Consider the following 20,458-nt stretch of genomic DNA (forward strand, 5'->3'; position numbering starts at 1 on the left):
GCATACTTAAAGAAAATAAATTTTGAGAAAAATCAAAATTAGATATAAGATAACCCAAATAAGAACCTAAAACAACTACAGTAATAGTTAAAAACTTCAAATAATAAGGCAGAGCAATCACATGAGGAACAGGAAAAATTAACCAAGACAAAAGGCTACCACCAAAAACAGCAACAAACAATAAACCAATTATACCAAAAGAAATATAATAACCCTTATCGTCAAAAGAAAATCTACAATAAAAATTATTGTCACCAGATATTGAATAATAAAAAAGACGAAAAGAATAAGAAGCAGTTAAACCAGTAGAAAAGAAATAAAGAAAAAAAATCAAACAATTATTTCATCTTAAGCAAACCATCTCAAGAATTAAATCCTTTGAATAAAAACGTGCTAAAAATGGTATACCACACAAAGATAAACTAGAAACATTAAAACAAACTGAAGTTAAAGGCATAAAATTAACAATTGAACCTATAAAACGAATATCCTGAGAATCCTTTAAATTATGAATTATTGAACCTGCACACATAAACAATAAAGCCTTAAATAAAGCATGAGCTAATAAATGAAAAAATGCAAGTTTTGGATAACCCATAGCCAAAATTCTTATTATTAAACCAAGTTGTCTTAAAGTAGAAAGAGCAATAATTTTCTTCAAATCAAATTCAAAATTTGCACCCAAACCGGCCATAAACATAGTTATACAACCAATTAAAAGTAAAAATCAACCACAATTATAAGTATCTAATATTGGTCTAAAACGAATTAATAAATAAACCCCAGCAGTAACAAGAGTAGAAGAATGAACCAAAGCAGAAACAGGAGTAGGAGCAGCCATAGCTGCAGGAAGTCAAGAAGAAAAGGGAATTTGAGCTCTTTTAGTTATAGCTGCTAAAACAATTAATATAGTAATAAGCTTTATTTCAAAAGAATTAGAAATAAAATCATAATAATAAATATAATTTCAACTGCCAAAATTCAATATTCAAGCAATAGAAATTAAAATAGCAACATCACCAATACGATTAGAAAGTGCAGTTAACATACCCGCACTATAAGATTTTACATTTTGATAATAAATAACTAAACAATAAGAAACTAAACCTAAACCATCTCATCCTAATAAAATTCTAATCAAATTAGGACTAATAATTAATAAATCTATAGAAAGAATAAATATTAAAACAATAATAATAAAACGATTTATATTCTTTTCTCCCGATATATAATCCTCTCTATAATAAATAACCAAAGAAGAAATATACATAACAAAAGATATAAAAATAAGAGACATTCAATCCAAAATTAAAGTCATAACAACCATAGAACCATTTAAATTAAAAAGCTCTCATTCAACAAAAACTCTATAATCAATTATTAAATAATAAATACCCAAAATAAAAATTATAGTTCTAGAAAAAAATAGAGAAAAAAAACTCAAAGAACAAATAGAAAACAAATTCACGGCCTAAGATGAAAAAATTCATATCATTGATTCCACAAAACAACATTTTTAATTAAAATACTTAAGCAACCTAAACAAAAAAATACTCACCCTTTAAACACAGAATATTTAAAGGCAATCAATGTAAAAGTAAAAGATGATATTCACGAAAATAACCAAGAGAACAAGTATAAACACCAGAATAATAATTACCATGCTGAGAATAAGAATACATATATAAAGTATAAACAGCTCTAAAAAAAGACAAAAAAATTAAGGCAAGAAATCTAAAAGAAGATCAAGACATAATTCTATTTAATAATCTAAGTTCACCTACCAAATTTAAAGAAGGAGGAGCGGCTATATTAGAAGATCTCAAAAGAAATCATCATAAAGCCATTCTTGGCATTAAATTAATTATACCCTTGTTAATTAATAATCTTCGTCTACCTAAACGCTCATAAATAATATTAGATAGACAAAATAAACCAGAAGAACACAAACCATGACCAACCATTAAAGAAAGAGAACCTATACAACCTCATCAATTCATAGTTATCAATCCTCCAATAACCATTCTTATATGAGCAACAGAAGAATAAGCACTTAAAGATTTTAAATCAACCTGACGAAAACAAATAAATCTAACAATAACCCCACCGGATAAACCTAAAGACAATCAAAAATAATTAAACTTTAAACCCAAATAAGAAATAACCTTTATAACACGAAAAATACCATAACCACCTAACTTTAATAAAACACCAGCAAGAATTATTCTACCTGAAATAGGGGCCTCAACATGGGCCTTAGGAAGCCATAAATGAACCAAAAATATTGGCATCTTAACTAAAAAAGCAAGAATTATAAAAACATAAAACATAAAATAATAAGAACCAAAATCAACCAATAAAGGAAAATATAAAGTATTAGAAAAATCATAAACCCTAAATAAAACTAATAATAAAGGCAATCTAGCAACCAAAGTATAAAAAATTAAATAAACACCAGCCTGCAACCGTTCAGGTTGATAACCCCAACCCAAAATCAAAAGTAAAGTAGGAACCAATCTAGCCTCAAAAAAAATATAAAAAGAAAGAAGACTCAATCTAGCAAATGAACAATAAAACATAATCATTAAAATTAAAACTATAAAAACAAAAAAATTAGAATGATAAGAACTTAAATAAACTTAACCTCTAGCAGTAATTATTAAAGAACAAATTCAAAAACTAAGTAGAATCAAACTAAAAGAAAAATAATCAATACCAAAATAATATCTAATCATATTTAAATCTGCATATGAATAAACACAAATCATAAAAACAAAACTAGACAGAAACATTAAAGAATGAACCAACCATCAACAATTATTAACTAAACAAAGAGGGATCAAAAAAATAGTTATAAATAAATACTTTAACATAAAGATAAACCAAAAGAATTAAAAAAAATCATTACCATGAGAACGAATTATTGAAACTAAAATAGAAAAACCTAAAGCACCTTCACAAACAGAAAATACCAAAAAAATAACAGGAAAAAAATAACCATAATCAAACTCAATAAGAAAAACAATAACCAACATAAATAAAGAAAGAACAATATATTCTAATCTCAAAAGAACCATTAATAAATGCTTACGTTTAGAAGAAAAAACATAAACACCAGCAAAATAAATCAATAAAGAAGTAAAGACAGAGAATATAAACATTAGTTTTAATAGTTTAAAAAAAACGCCGGTCTTGTAAACCGGAGATAAGCCTGGCCCCCGCTTTTAAAACTTCAGAGGTGGAAAGCTTCCCATCATCGGTCCCCAAAACCGATATTTTAAATAAACTAACCCCTGAAATGATCAAAATAATAATTATATCACTATCAAACGTAATAAATATTAATTTTATTAAATTAAGACACCCAATATCAATAATGCTTTTCATTATCCTACAAACTTTTTTAGTTGGGCTAATAACAGGGACAATAATGGAAAGATATTGGTTATCATATATTTTATTTTTAACATTTCTTGGTGGTATATTAGTTCTATTTATTTATATTACGAGAATTGCATCAAACGAAATATTTCAACCTAAATCAATTACAATAATTATTACCTTAACAATATGAATATTTATCATATCAACATTAATTATTTTAGATATAACAATATTTATAGACTTTTTCAAAAATACTGAAACTATAAATATTGATAATTCAATCAATTATCAAGAAATAACAATATCTTTAGAAAAACTATATAATAGACCAACATTCATTATTACAATAATAATAATAATTTATTTATTTTTAGCACTATTAGCAGTTGTTAAAATCACCAACATTAACCAGGGACCTATTCGTAAAATAAGATAATTTACTAATGAATAAACCCTTACGATTGAGACATCCTTTAATTAAAATCATTAATAACTCTTTAGTTGATTTACCCGCACCAACAAATATTTCATTTTGATGGAATTTTGGGTCCCTACTAGGGCTATGTTTGGTAATTCAAATTGTAACTGGACTATTTTTAGCTATACATTATACATCAAATATTGAGATAGCATTTAGTAGTGTAGTTCACATCTGCCGAGATGTAAATAATGGCTGAATTATTCGAACCTTACATGCAAATGGAGCTTCTATATTTTTTATTTGTATTTATTTGCATGTAGGACGAGGAATTTACTACGGATCTTACATATACATACACACCTGAATAATTGGTACAGTAATCCTATTTTTAGTTATAGCAACTGCATTTATAGGATACGTTTTACCTTGAGGTCAAATATCATTCTGAGGTGCAACAGTAATTACTAATTTATTATCAGCAATCCCATACTTAGGAACAGATTTAGTTCAATGAGTGTGAGGAGGATTTGCTGTTGATAATGCAACATTAAATCGATTCTTTACATTCCATTTTGTATTACCATTTATTATTGCTGCAATAGCAGCAATTCATTTATTTTTCCTTCATCAAACAGGGTCTAATAACCCTTTAGGACTAAATGGAGATATTGAAAAAATTCCATTTCACCCATACTTTACTTTCAAGGACTCTATTACATTTGTATTAATAACATCATTATTAATTATATTGTGCTTGATCAATCCTTACCTCCTAGGAGATCCGGATAATTTTGTACCTGCCAACCCATTAGTAACTCCTGTCCATATTCAACCAGAATGGTACTTCTTATTTGCATATGCAATTCTTCGGTCAATCCCTAATAAACTTGGAGGTGTTATTGCGTTATTCCTATCAATTAGAATCTTAATAATTTTACCATTTTATAATAAAACACCATTCCGAGGTATTCAATTCTATCCTATCAACCAGATTTTATTCTGAATTATAGTAGTTGTTGTATGCTTATTAACATGAATTGGAAAACGGCCTGTTGAAGAACCTTATATTATAACAGGACAAATCTTAACAATTATTTACTTTACATACTTCTTAATTAATGTGCATGTTGCAAACGCATGAGATAAGCTAATTAAGGAATAATAAGTTAATTAGCTTAGGAAAAGCATATGTTTTGAAAACATAAAACTAGAAGTTTAACTCTTCTATTAACTTTTCTTAAAAAATTTCACTAAATAAATGAAATAAATAAAATCTTTAAACCAACAAAGAAAATAAAAAAATTTAAAGATAATGGCAAAAAACTTTTTGAAGCTAAGTACATTAACTTATCGTAACGAAAACGGGGTAATGTGCCACGAACTCAAATAAAACCAAAGGACATAACAGCAAGCTTAATAAAAAATATAAAAGAATAAAAATCACCACCTAAAAAAATTAAAGCTAATAACATTCTTATAAAAACAATTCTAGTATACTCAGCTAAAAAAATTAAAGTAAAACCTCCTGCACCATATTCAATATTAAACCCTGAAACTAACTCAGATTCACCCTCGGCAAAGTCAAAAGGAGTACGGTTAGTTTCAGCTAAACAAGAAGCAAAACAAGCTAAAGCTAAAGGAAAAGAAATAATAATAAATCAACAATAAAGCTGATAGTTTATAAAACCAAACATGTTAAAACTACCAATTAAAATAATTAAAGATAATAAAATTAAAGCCAAACTAACTTCATATGAAATTGTTTGAGCAACAGAACGAAGAGAACCTAGTAAAGAATAATTTGAATTAGAAGACCAACCAGCAATTATAACAGTATAAACACCTAATCTAGTACAACATAAAAAAAACAAAAATCCATAAGAAAAAGAACACATATAAGTTAAGTAGGGAAAAATCACTCAAACAGCCAAGGAAATTATTAAATTAAAAACAGGAGAAAAATAATAAAGTAAATAATTAGATATAATAGGAATTGGCTGCTCCTTACAAATTAACTTAATAGCATCACTAAAGGGTTGAGGAATTCCTGCAAAACCTACTTTATTTGGACCCTTTCGAATTTGAATATAACCTAAAACCTTACGCTCTAATAAAGTTAAAAAAGCAACACTAATTAAAACACAAATAACTAATAAAAGAAAATTCAAAATAAACATAAATAAATCATAAAGTATCAATACTATTTGTAGAAAAAATCTACATAAATGAATTCTAAATTCAACACATTAATCTGTCAAAATAGTAATTTAATTAGTATTAATCAATAAAATAAAAAATATTTCAACCATATGGTCCTTTCGTACTAATATGAATTAATAATCTTAGGATAGAAACCGACCTGGCTCACGCCGGTCTGAACTCAGATCATGTAAGAATTTAAAGGTCGAACAGACCTAATTACTGGGCTACTGCACCCAAAATTTTTCTTAATCCAACATCGAGGTCGCAATCTGCTTTGTCGATATGAGCTCTCAAAAACAATTACGCTGTTATCCCTAAGGTAACTTAATCTTATGATCATAAATTATGGATCAAAACAACAAACATAAATAAATGATATAATAATGAAGAGTTTATTTATTCTTCATGTCACCCCAACAAAACATCATCATTAAATATAGAAAGACAAACAAAAAACTATATAAAAATAAAATGTTAAGCTCTATAGGGTCTTCTCGTCCTAAAGAAAAATTTAAGCCTTTTGACTCAAAAGTTAAATTCAAAAATTTATTAAGAGACAGTTGATTTCTCGTCAAGCCATTCATTCCAGCCACTAATTAAGAGACTAATGATTATGCTACCTTTGCACGGTCAAAATACCGCGGCTCTTTAAAAATTTGCTCAGTGAGCAGGCCAGACCTCAAAATATTTTCTAGAGGACATGTTTTTGATAAACAGGCGGAAATCAATTTTGCCTAGTTCCTTATAATAAATTAACAAGGTAAAAATTATATACAAATAAATATACTAATTCTATCATTATTACAAAAATTTCAAAATTAAATTTATAATCTTAATAAAAAACCTAAAATAATTATAAAATCAAAAATAAAAATAATGAACTAAAACGTAATCTTAAAGATAGCTGGTTTAAAGCTTACTATTATATTTTATTAAAACAAATTATAGGTTATTAACTTCAAAGCTTATCCCTTAAAGAATAAATAAGTTAATATTTATAACTAAAAAATTAAATAAAAACAATTATCTTTAAAAAATTAAATTTTTTCTTAAGAAACTAGATATCTTGGGAAACGATTAACATCTCATTTCTATAAATAATTTAATAATAATTATGATACATTAACTATAAATTATTTATAAATCAACCCAAATCGAGATAAGTAAAGTAAATACTAAAATTTTGATAAACCCTGATACAAAAGGTACAATAAATAAAATCTACTTTTAAAAATTTAAAATAATATTTCATAAAACAATTACATTACCAATAAACTATAATATAAAAAATCAATTCTACAAAATATACTAAGACAAAATTCGACAAAATTATTTTTATTAAATAATTAAATAAACAAAAAATAAATATAATAAAATAAATAATCAAGATATCCTGATTTGCACAGAAAAATTTTCAGTGTAAATGAAACACTTTACTAATAAGTTATATCTTGAAACTCTTCCTAGATACACTTTCCAGTACATCTACTATGTTACGACTTATCTCATCTAAATTGAAGCTAAATTAAAGTAATAAAATAGAATAATCAATAATGAGAGCGACGGGCGATGTGTACACACCTCAGAGCCAATATCAGTTAAATTAAATAAATTAAATTACTATCAAATCCACCTTCATTAATAGTATTTCACCATCAAATCCGTTATAAACAAAAATCTATTGTAACCCACCTCCTCTTAATTATAAGCTGCACCTTGACCTGAAATACTTTATAATTATAAATCTTGAGAATTATAACTCTAAAAAGATTCTCTGATAACGGAGATATACAAACAAATAAATTAAGTAGAGTAAATCGTGTATTATCAATCATGGGGTAGGTTCCTCTGAATGGAATGAGATACCGCCAAATTCTTTGGGTTTAAAGACCTTAACTAATAGTACCCAGGTAAATATAATTAACATTTAAAATAATAGGGTATCTAATCCTAGTTTATTATTCAAATTTCACAGATTCATAGAAAGAGCTATAAATAAATTTTAACATTTCACCTTACAAATTTATATTTTAACCCTAAAAATATAAATAACTGTTTTAACCAATAATATTCACTTGTATCAATCGTATAACCGCGGCTGCTGGCACGAATTATGCCGATACTAAATCAATTGCTAAATCCAAAATCACTTGATAATTAAATCAAATTACTGCAAAATAGAACATTTAGTTTAACAAAACTTACATATAATACAAAGAAAAAGTGAATAAATAAGCAAGAATAAAACTTTTGGAAACAAAATAAGAAATTTAAAAATTTATAAAAATAAGAAAAAATAAACGATTCAAATATTTAAAGAAAAACAAAATAAAACAAACACAAAAATAACAAAAAAAAAAGAAACGCACCCTAGAATGACCACAACAACTTCTCTATTATATATAAATAAAGATTAATATGGAACATGTATACCGATAAATGTATTATATTCTTTCTTATTTAATCTTTCTTTTCACTAATAATAAAGAAAGATTAAATAATATAATAAATATATTTGATATAATTATGTAAATTAATGTAATATGTTATTAATATAAAATTAACTTTATATTAAGTTAACTTAAATATTAATTAGTTAAATAATCTAATTATAGATAATATATTAAATTATATTATTATAATTAATATAATTAATTATATTAATATAAAATTTTATATTTAATAATATTAATTATATTTATTATATCCAATTATAATAATAGTAAATATTAATTCACATATTATTATATAATTTATAATACAATAATTTATTTTAAGCTAAAAACATAAGTAGCTATAATCCTAGGTAAATAAATGTATTAAAATAATCATTTAATAATTATGAAATAACATTATAGGTATTTAAATTTAATTAAATGTAATATATTAATATAAATTATTTATTATATATAATATATATATTTAGATTATCCTAACGAGATAAATTAATTAGAAATAACCAAAATAATACATAAACAAATTTCTAAAAAAAATTATTAATTTATATATTAAATATAAATGAAGTGCCTGATTAAAGGGTTACCTTGATAGGGTAAATCAAGTAAATAAAATTACCTTCATTAAATTACATAAGACAGAATTAAACTACCTCCTTTAGTATCAAAAACTAACGTGCATCATACACCTTAATGTAAAAAGGTAAGCTAAACAAGCTAATGGGTTCATACCCCATTTATAGAGGTATCAATCCTCTCCTTTTTAATGACCAACAACTCTACAAAACTTCTCTTCCTATCAACATTAATGATAGGAACGATCCTGTCCATTTCATCAAACTCCTGATTCGGAGTTTGAATAGGACTTGAGATCAACTTACTTTCATTTATTCCGCTCCTAACAAGAAATAAAAATATAATAATAAATGAATCATCAATTAAATATTTTATTGTCCAAGCAATAGCATCGACAATACTATTATTTTCAATTTTGCTGATTCAAATAAAGTATCCAATAGGATGAGAAACAGAATTTATTCCATCAATAATAATTAGATCTAGATTATTATTAAAGATTGGGGCTGCACCCTTTCATTTCTGATTTCCAGAAGTAATAGGAGCTTCAAGATGAAATAACTGTTTAACACTAATAACATGACAAAAAATTGCCCCAATAATAGTATTATCTTACTGTATTCAACTAAGAACTTTCATTTGAACAATTATTATTCTAAGAATTATTATTGGGGCAATAGGTGGTTTAAATCAAACATCGCTACGACAACTTCTAGCATATTCCTCAATTAGACATTTAGGGTGAATAATTAGATCCCTAACAGTTAGAGAAAACATTTGAGAACTATACTTTATTATTTATTCACTATTAAGATTAATTATGGTCCTATTATTTAAGCAAATAAATCTATTTTTTATAAATCAGATCTATTCAGCTAGAAATATAAAAACTGAAATTAAATTCATAATATTCTTATCCCTTTTATCATTAGGTGGTTTACCACCATTTCTTGGATTTCTACCAAAATGAATTGTAATACAATCATTGATGGAAAATAACATAACAACTATTATAACAATTATGGTTGTATTAACTACAATTACACTTTATTATTATATACGTATTAGATTCTCAGCCCTAATTATATCATACACAGAAAATTCGTGATCTATAAAAATAAAGTCTCAAAAATCAAGAATTATTCTTCCTATAACAGTAATAATTTCAACAATAGGATTAGTCTCAACATCAACCTTAATCTCATTATACTAAGGACTTAAGTTAAACAAACTAATAACCTTCAAAGTTATAATTAAAAGAATAATCTTTTAGGCCTTAGTAAAATTTTACACCTCTAGAATTGCAGTCTAGAATCATAATTGAATATAAGACCTAAAGTATGGTAAGAGAGAAACATCTCATAAGTAGATTTACAGTCTACCACCTTAAATTCAGCCATCTTACCGCAAAAATGATTATTCTCAACAAACCATAAGGATATTGGTACTTTATACTTCTTATTTGGAGCGTGAGCAGGAATAGTAGGAACATCAATAAGAATACTTATTCGTGCTGAACTTGGTCAACCAGGATCTCTAATTGGAGATGACCAAATTTATAATGTCATTATTACAGCTCACGCATTTGTAATAATTTTTTCTATAGTAATACCTATTATAATTGGTGGATTTGGTAATTGACTTGTACCATTAATAATTGGTGCACCAGATATAGCATTCCCACGAATAAATAATATAAGTTTTTGATTACTACCGCCCTCACTTACCCTTCTTCTTACATCTTCTATAGTAGATAACGGTGCTGGTACAGGATGAACAGTTTACCCCCCTCTTGCAGGAGCTATCGCACATGGGGGGGCATCTGTAGACCTAGCTATTTTTTCACTTCACTTAGCAGGTGTATCATCTATTCTTGGTGCAGTAAACTTCATTACAACAGCAATTAATATACGATCAGAAAGTATAACTCTAGATCAAACACCTTTATTTGTCTGATCTGTAGCTATTACAGCCCTTCTTCTCCTTTTATCACTTCCAGTATTAGCAGGGGCTATTACTATACTATTAACAGATCGAAATTTAAATACATCATTCTTTGACCCTGCTGGAGGAGGTGACCCAATTTTATATCAACACCTATTCTGATTCTTTGGACACCCAGAAGTTTACATTTTAATTCTACCAGGGTTTGGGATTATTTCTCACATTGTATGTCAAGAAAGAGGAAAAATTGAATCATTTGGAACACTAGGTATAATTTATGCTATATTATCAATTGGACTAATAGGATTTATTGTATGAGCACATCATATATTCACAGTAGGAATAGACGTTGACACACGAGCATACTTTACATCAGCAACAATAATTATTGCTGTACCTACAGGAATCAAGGTATTCAGATGATTAGCTACACTATATGGAACTAAATTCAAATTTAATCCACCGTTATTATGAGCTCTAGGATTTATTTTCCTATTTACAATTGGTGGGCTAACAGGATTAGTATTAGCAAATTCATCACTTGACATCGTATTACATGATACATATTATGTAGTTGCCCACTTCCATTATGTCTTATCTATAGGAGCAGTATTTGCAATTATAGGAGGTGTTATTCAATGATACCCATTATTTACAGGATTAACTATAAATAATACATGATTAAAAATCCAATTCACAATTATATTTATTGGAGTAAACTTAACATTCTTTCCTCAACACTTCCTAGGACTAGCAGGAATACCACGACGATATTCAGATTACCCAGACGCATATACATCATGAAATGTAGTATCAAGAATTGGGTCCACAATTTCTATTGTAGGAATCATTATATTCATTGTAATTATATGAGAAAGAATGGTTACAAACCGGGCAATCATATTTAGAGCTAATATAAGAAGATCAACAGAATGACTGCAAAATAACCCACCTGCGGAACACAGTTACTCAGAACTACCATTAATTTCTAGATTCTAATATGGCAGATTAGTGCAGTAGATTTAAGCTCTACAAATAAAGGTTTGACCTTTTATTAGAAAATTAATGGCAACATGATCAAATTTATCCCTTCAAGATGGAGCTTCACCATTAATGGAGCAACTATCATTCTTCCATGATCATACCATGGTCGTATTATTATTAATTACAGTAATTGTAGGCTATGCCCTAAGTTACATATTATTCATTGCCTATACAAACCGAAACATACTTCACGGGCATTTAATTGAAACAATCTGAACAGCACTACCAGCAATTACACTAATTTTTATTGCACTACCATCATTACGACTTCTATATTTACTTGATGATTCAGTAGACGCAATAATTACGATTAAAACAATTGGACGACAATGATATTGAAGATATGAATATTCAGACTTTATAGATGTAGAATTTGACACTTATATAACACCAGAACAAGACCTAGAAAACGACGGATTTCGACTTCTAGACGTAGATAACCGAAAAATTTTACCAATAAATACAGAAGTACGAGTATTAACAAGAGCATCAGACGTTCTACATTCATGAGCAGTACCTGCATTAGGAGTTAAAATTGACGCAACGCCAGGTCGACTAAACCAAGGAACATTTACAATAAACCGGCCTGGACTATTCTTTGGACAATGCTCAGAAATCTGTGGAGCAAACCACAGATTTATACCAATTGTAATTGAAAGAACTTCAGTAAACTTATTTATCAAGTGATTATCTAAGATAATCTAAGGAGTTAGTTAAAATATATAACATTAGAGTGTCAATCTAAAATAACTAAATAATTAGTACACCTTGAAATACATCAGATGACTGAAAGTAAGTAATGGTCTCTTAAACCAAAAAATAGTAAATTAACGACTACTTCTGATGGGGAATTATAACCCAAATCCCTCAAATATCCCCTCTCATATGATTCTCCCTATTCATTATATTTTCGACTACATTAATTTTATTTAATCAAATAAACTTTTTCTCATTCAAACCAAACCTTATTAAAAGAGCAGAAAAAAGAACAATTGATATAAAGAACTTAAATTGAAAATGATAACAAACTTATTTTCAACATTTGATCCATCAACTAATATCTTCAATTTATCATTAAACTGAACTAGAACATTCCTAGGATTATTATTAATCCCATCAATATTTTGACTTACACCATCACGAATTAATATTATTTGAAATAAACTAAACTTAAAGAGAAACGTAAAGAGAACATTTGCACTGAAATGAGGATTGGCACATTGTTGGATGAACCATTCTCAGAAGTGTACCCGTGGAGGCCAATCAGCTGCTGATAGCGCCTGCACACGCTGTACATGGTACGGAAACAACTGGTTCTCCCGTAGCACTCTCCATACAGTGACGTGGCCAACGTTACCTTGTAGAGCAGCAACTTCTCTGACGCTGACATTGCGGTTATCGTCAACTGCACGAAGAATTGCCTCGTCCATTGAAGGTGTCCTCGTCGTTCTAGGTCTTCCTCAGTTGCGAGTCATAGGCTGGAATGTTCCGTGCTCCCTAAGACGCCAATCAATTGATTCGAACGTCTTCCTGCGAGAGACCTTCGTTCTGGATATCTGTCTCGATACAAACGTACCGCGCCACGGCTATTGCCCCGTGCTAATCCATACATCAAATGGGCATCTGCCAGCTCCGCATTTGTAAACATTGCACTGACCGCAAAACCACGTTCGTGATGAACACTAACCTGTTGAAGTTACGTACTGATGTGCTTGATGGTAGTACTGTAGAGCAATGAGTCGCATGTCAACACAAGCACCGAAGTCAACATTACCTTCCTTCATTTGGGCCAACTGGCGGTGAATCGAGGAAGTACAGTACATACTGACGAAACTAAAATAAGCTCTAACATGGAAATAAAGCGTTTGCGGACACATGTCCACATAACATCTTTTCTTTAGTTGTGTGTGAGGAATGTTTCCTGAAAGTTTGGGCGTACCTTTTTGTAACATCCTGCATAGCATCGACTGCTGTTACTGCCACCTGGCCGGCCGTTGTGGCCGTGCGTTTCTAGGCGCTTCAGTCTGGAACCGCTTGACTGCTACGGTCGCAGGTTCGAATCCTGCCTCGGGCATGGATGTGTGTGATGTCCTTCGGTTAGTTCGATTTAAGTAGTTCTAAGTTCAAGGGGACTGATGACCATAGATGTTAAGTCCCATAGTGCTCAGAGCCATTTGAACCATTTGAACTGTCACCTGTCATGTGCGAAGGGTTATTGCACGTTGACGTCGAGGGTAGGTGGTGGTCGCATTAAAGTGGCTGGACCACATATTAGGTGTCCATAATGGTCAGCCGGCCGCAGTGGCCGAGCGGTTCTAGGCGCTTCAGTCTGGAACCGCGCGACCACTACGGTAATAGGTTCGAATACTGCCTCGGGCATGGATGTGTTTGATGTCCTTAGGTTAGCTAGATTTAAGTCGTTATAAGTTCTATGGGACTGATGACCTCAGATGTTAAGTCCCATAGTGCTCAGAGCCATTTGATTTGTAAAGGCGTCTTCATTCGCATGACTGTTCCGTCAGTGGCTGTGCTGTGCGGCGGTGGGGTACCTGGGGTGTGTGATTGTGCGGTCAGCGCCGCAGCGGTCCCGTGCACTGTCCGCCGTGTGCGGCGGGCACGGCGGGCGCGCCAGGCGCGTGCAGCTGTCGCGGCGGCGGCGCTGAGGCACGCGGGGAACGCGCCGCGGCTGGCCGCCCGGCCGGCCGCCTGCCTGTCCACGCCGCGTCTCCAGTGTCCCAAGTAGCTCGCATTGTCTCTGTCAGCGCACCGCTCCATGCTCCGGGAAGCGAGGGCCGCGGTCCGGCAGGTACAGTGTGTGGCTTCCGCGACAGGTAATCGAAGCCACACCGCCTATACAGTAGTTCTCCGGTGTCCATCAGCAGGGTGGCCGTGACGAAAATGACCGCAGTCTTGGTAACTAGGCCTCACAGGTGTTCCACCTCTCCCATCTCAAACCGCCTTGGTACTGATTGTCTTTCCCCTCCGGTAGCCAGCCGGCTGCGAGACTTCAGACGAATACATTTCCCCTTCGTTGCAAGACCTTCGCGTATGCATAGAACTCTTGCGCAAATAGCAAGTGCGATCAAAAAAGTGTGTGAGATCTTGCAGGACTAAACTGCTAAGGTCATCAGTCCCTAAGCTTACACACTACTTAACCTAAAGTATCCTAAGGACAAACACACACACCCATGCCAGAGGGAGGACTCGAACCTCCGCCGGGACCAGCCGCACAGTCCATGACCCCAGCGCCTTAGACGGAGCAAGTGTGTGTTAGGCGACTTAGTATCGAATTTTACGTATTATAAGACGCTACACATTACAGGATGCACTCTAATATTTATGCAATTAAAAAAGTTTACCGTTTTTAGTATTAGATTGGAAATCCAGACTAAAAAAGTCTTAGTTTTTAAAACAGAACTGACGTTTAAAATTCCTGAAAATGATCATCTTCTACTTATGGCCATTTTGCGTTCAGTACTCTACTTGTACATTTAGTCTTCCTCCACTGCATCGTATGAATACCTTTTATTTTTTTACATTGTCAAAATAGCTTCTAACAAAAATATGGTGCTATTGTTACCGATAACATAAATCACTTTCGATTCAAGTTCACTGGCACTGTAGACCGCAATCACGCATCGTATGCTAGACAGTATTCTGGCTTTGTGATGAGAAACAGTGTTAGCATGCCTTAGAATTCCCGCAACTCATCTTCGTCGGATCGGTGCACTGCTGCTGGCGGTTAAACCCAATTTTGCCAGATAGAGATGGGTATCCCGCGGCATCGAATATGCGGCCTTTTTTACATAGGCGGGAATTTTAAATCAAACACTGGAAATTTTCATATTAATTTCGTCTATAAGACTCAGCTGAATTTTGGAGTCATTTTTTCGAAGAATAAGGTGCATGCTGTAGTCATAAAATGCGGTACATTTTGATGAGATAAACTGTTTCATGTGAAATGGGGAAACACAAGTGACCTATTCGTCAAATAGTATTCATGTGGGATTCACATGTGTGTACATAATCAGAGCGTGTAGTAAGAAGAATATCTGAAGAGGAATTACCTGATGTTTAGGTTTCTAACTGACGTACTGTTCATCGATTTGTAGACAAATTTCGTGAAACGGGAAGTATTCCTGACAGGATACACACACAGCCAAGCAGAGTGCTTGCAGAAGAAACTGGTTAACATGGCACGTACTCTGGGAAAGTCTACTAGAAAATCAAGTCTACTTCTTCCTCAGCAACTGGGAATTACCTATGCTCAAGTGGCTATCAAGTTACTGAAGTTACAGCCCTATAAAATAGCTGCAGTGCAAAAATTTAAAATATGTGACTTTGAAAAAAAGGTTCCGGCTTTGTGACTGGATTTTGAATACGGAGCGTAATGGAGAAATTGATCTAACGTAACCTCCTTTTCACAAACGGCTTTGCCGCAGTGGTAACACCGAATCCCGCCAGATCACCGAAGTTAAGCGTTGAAGGGCTTGGCTGACACTTGGATGGGTGACCACCCAGGCTGCAGATTACTGTAGGCCAGTGAAGTGCACTCATTCATTGTGAAGTCAATTGAGGTGCTACTTGACTGAGAAGTAGCGTCTCCGGTCATTAAAGGCGACAACGGCGGGGAGAGCGGTGTGCTGACCACATCCTCCTTCTCATCCGCATCCAGTGACGCCTATCGGTTGAGGATGACCCAATGGTCAGTCGAAACCGTTCGGCTTTCCACAGATTTTTCCAACGGAGTAACTTTCTTTTCGAAAGAATCTTGGTTCCACCTGTCTGAGTATGATAATTCACAAAATAGCCGTCACTGCTGTTCTCAAAACCTGACGTAATACACGAAAAGCCTCGCAAGATCGAAACATAGGAGTGTCGTGTGTTATCAGAGGTGAGAGTCTAATAGGCTCTACTTTATCCATGAAACGATTAACAGTGCGCCGGCCGTTATGGCCAAGCGGTTCTAGGCGCTTTAGTCTGGAACCGCGCTGCTGCTAGGGTCGCAGGTTCGAATCCTGTTTCGGTCATTGATGTGTGTGCTGTCGTTAGGTTGGTTAGGTTTAAGTAGTTCTAAGTCTAGGGGACTGATGACCTCAGATGGTAAGTCCCATAGCGCTCAGAGCCATTTGAACCATTTGATTAACAGCGAGACGTGGAAAACATTTTCCGGCCCATTTTTGACCCATTAACTGAGAGAGAACATGCTTTCGTAACCTTTCAGCAGGACTCTCCGACGATGCATACAGCCAACTTCTCATAACAGGAAATTAATGACATGTCTTAAGATTGAGTTATCACTAACAATATATGGGCCCCTAGTTCACCCGATTAAATACCCCGCGATTTTTGTCACTAGGAGCATTAAAACAGAATGTTCAACACAAGTACAAATATGAGATGAATTCAAAATTAACATTCGTCAAGAAATTGCTGCCATTTCTCAGTGGGAATTGCAGAGCGTGATGAGCATCTCCTTAAGTACGTGCTCGAAATGCCTGAGCAGCATCTCCTTCCTTAATATACGTGAGTATTATACTTTTAAGTGTTCATACTATGCGCGTTAGAAATAACATTCGCGACGCACCATTCTACATTTACTGCGGACCTCCTGTATCCCACACCGCGCACTAAGCAGCCGGCCCCGTCGGCTGGTTGTACGCCACGATAGTGGTTACATTACATTTACATTTGTCGTCTGATGTTCAGACCATTACACAAGACTGGCGCATAGTTAGCAGAAAGTTCCTAGGTTACCTGCAGACAGAGTTACGCTGCCAAAAACGTAAATTTAAAGTGAAATAGTATGAGATGGGTGATGGGAAAACGTGCGAGGCCATTTACCAACATAACAGCCATTTTAGTTTTGGCTGTCGTGGATGTAACCCGTTATTTTCAGATATTGTTACGTGACGTATCAAAACAGAGTAAATAGTGTCTTTCATTCGAGCATAGCTTTATTCAATCCTTAGTTACGTTGCATGTCGTATGGAACAATACAAACGTTGGTGATAACACACGAAGACTACAGGATGCGCTCCATGAGTTGCCCATGGCGCTCTAAGGCCCTTCTTATCCACTTAATCTATTCCTCATTGACTCCAGGCCACACAGGTACCGGAATGATAGCACAAACTTTATGATCACGCTCTCTGAGCTGTGAAAAGTTTCTGATCTTTCCCGCTTCACTGTTACCTTTATATGACCCCATGGCTGGAACACCTACCCCATTATGTGAGGGGGGGGGGGGCACTGCTATATTCATAGGAAGTTAGAAACATCCGTTCGTCAGCCAGCAGTGACATTAGCACATACCATCTTCGTCCAGCAACTGGTGATAACGGGCTGCTGTTAGTGTAACATGAATGAAAAGGAGCCGAACAATACCAAAACCCCACACACAACACGAAACCAGCGAGCCACGCGGCGCAGTAGTTAGCACACTGGACTTGTATTAGGGACGACGACAGTTCAAATCCTCGTCCAGCACTTAGGTTTCCACATGTTTCAGTATGTAGCTTAAGACAAATCCCAGGATAGTTCCTTTAAATTAGCACCCGCGAACTCGTTCCCCATGTTTCCTCATGCCAAATTTTCCCACCACCTCTAATGACCTTGTCGTCAACTGCACGTTTCCCACACCAATGCATCATTTTCGGTGTGTAAGCTTCTATCGATGGATCTATCTGGTGACGGTTGACATCTGACCAGTGGCAATAATTCCGTTTACTTGACTTCCCGTTAACAAGGAAACAGTTTCATTTATAGACATTATGTCATAGGGAAACGACAGTTTTGTCCAGCTCGCGCGTCACAAATTTTGCAAACTGAAGCCGGCTAAATATTCCTCGAACAGACATTGTAACATTTGCATTTCCTAAAGGCGCTGTTTATCTGTGGCTAAAATTACAATGACTGATGTACGCCGTACTTCAGTTTCCTGCGAGATGCTGCAATAACCGCGCTCCAGACTCTCACCGGATGATGCCACAAGAGTGGTTGACGACACTTTTCCATAGCAGTTTTCGATTCCCCAGCTTTCAGTTTAATTGCAATAGATCCAGTTTCACGGATTTTCGAGGGAAGTTTCACCATTACATTGTCTGTCTAGATGGCAGTTATTGTAATAATCTTTAATAAAATGAGGGGTCCTTTAGTTTTGTATCAGGAAGACCTCAATCTGTTCGGTATATGTTACTGCCACCAACTTTCGCGTCACGTGTAACGAATAACTCCACAATGAATAAAGTTCTGTTAAAATTAAATGTCCCACAGTTTATCATGAGTGGCTCATATATCAAGTGATCCACATTCCATCTGAAAATTAGGAGTTCTCTCCAAGTCGTTTTCTATGGAAGAACGGACTCGACCCAATAGATCTCCCAATATATCTACAGCTACGGATCCGAAGACAGTTCGTTGTTTCAAAAGACATATTCTAGAAATGCTCATTAAATAATCACTACAGTTTGTCATAAATAAATTGTCTTATTTGTAGCAAAACATGCTCTTAAGCTAGGTAGTCGATGTTTTTAACAGCTTAGTCAATGTTAAAGTTATTAATCGATTAGGTGCTTTGATGAAAACACAGGACAATATGACTGAGCAACCCGTCAGATTTAACTGTCGAAAAATGACTAAGTCAGCGCCTATACCTTAACATGTCCTTCTCCATCCAGAGCAACAAGCCAAGCTGTTGTTCCTGGCTTCGAAACTATTTTCCCGTCTTCCAAGAGAGGCGGTATTAATTGAACAATCAAGAGGCTTCGTTTCTGCCAGCAAACTACCTTTCTATCATTTATTTCTTAATTATTGCTATTTTTACGATGAGATACTGTTTTAACTTTAGAATTCAACTATTTAAAGTAATAATGTACCGTATCTTCCTTCGGTCATCCTTACAGTTTACTTAATCATGATATTAGCTGTTAGTCATCCCAAAAAAATAGGAAAAAAGAGACAGACGAAAGAGAAGAAAATAGCTGTCGAAGTCAATTGCGTCTCTTCTTTTCCGCCTTGGTTAACATCACTTGAGGCAAGGAGACTCACTGTAGCTACGGTTCCGTTATGAATGTACAGAAGGCCACCTTTCTTGTAGGAGAGGCCTTAGCTTCCTCTATAACATTCAACTCGACTCCAACTTAATAAAATGAAATCTCCATCACTTAGAACATGCCGGCCTTTGTTCAGTAACGCGACATCTCACAGATACTCTCCTATACCTATTCTAAGATGTACGACGAATGTTTTCGCAACTCAATTGCTAGTACAGTTGCTGACAATTTTGGCAATCATCCCGAAACTCAGTTCTTCAAAAACGTCCTCGTCGCACATAGTAAAATTTAATATTATAGAAGGTATTCTGATGACACGTTTTTGTACATTACATGATCACTCAGTGAGGTAGATATTACAGTAACACAACTTAATG

The 20,458-nt window shown here is 33.4% G+C and overlaps 1 pseudogene; it reads right to left on the minus strand.

Annotated features, from left to right (window-relative positions):
- Positions 1-5,014: 5,014 nt before the first annotated feature.
- Positions 5,015-14,802, minus strand: LOC124788713 (annotated as a pseudogene).
- Between the last annotated feature and the right edge of the window lie 5,656 nt (positions 14,803-20,458).

Source organism: Schistocerca piceifrons, chromosome 3, assembly GCF_021461385.2.
Source record: "Schistocerca piceifrons isolate TAMUIC-IGC-003096 chromosome 3, iqSchPice1.1, whole genome shotgun sequence".
Taxonomy (NCBI): domain Eukaryota; kingdom Metazoa; phylum Arthropoda; class Insecta; order Orthoptera; family Acrididae; genus Schistocerca; species Schistocerca piceifrons.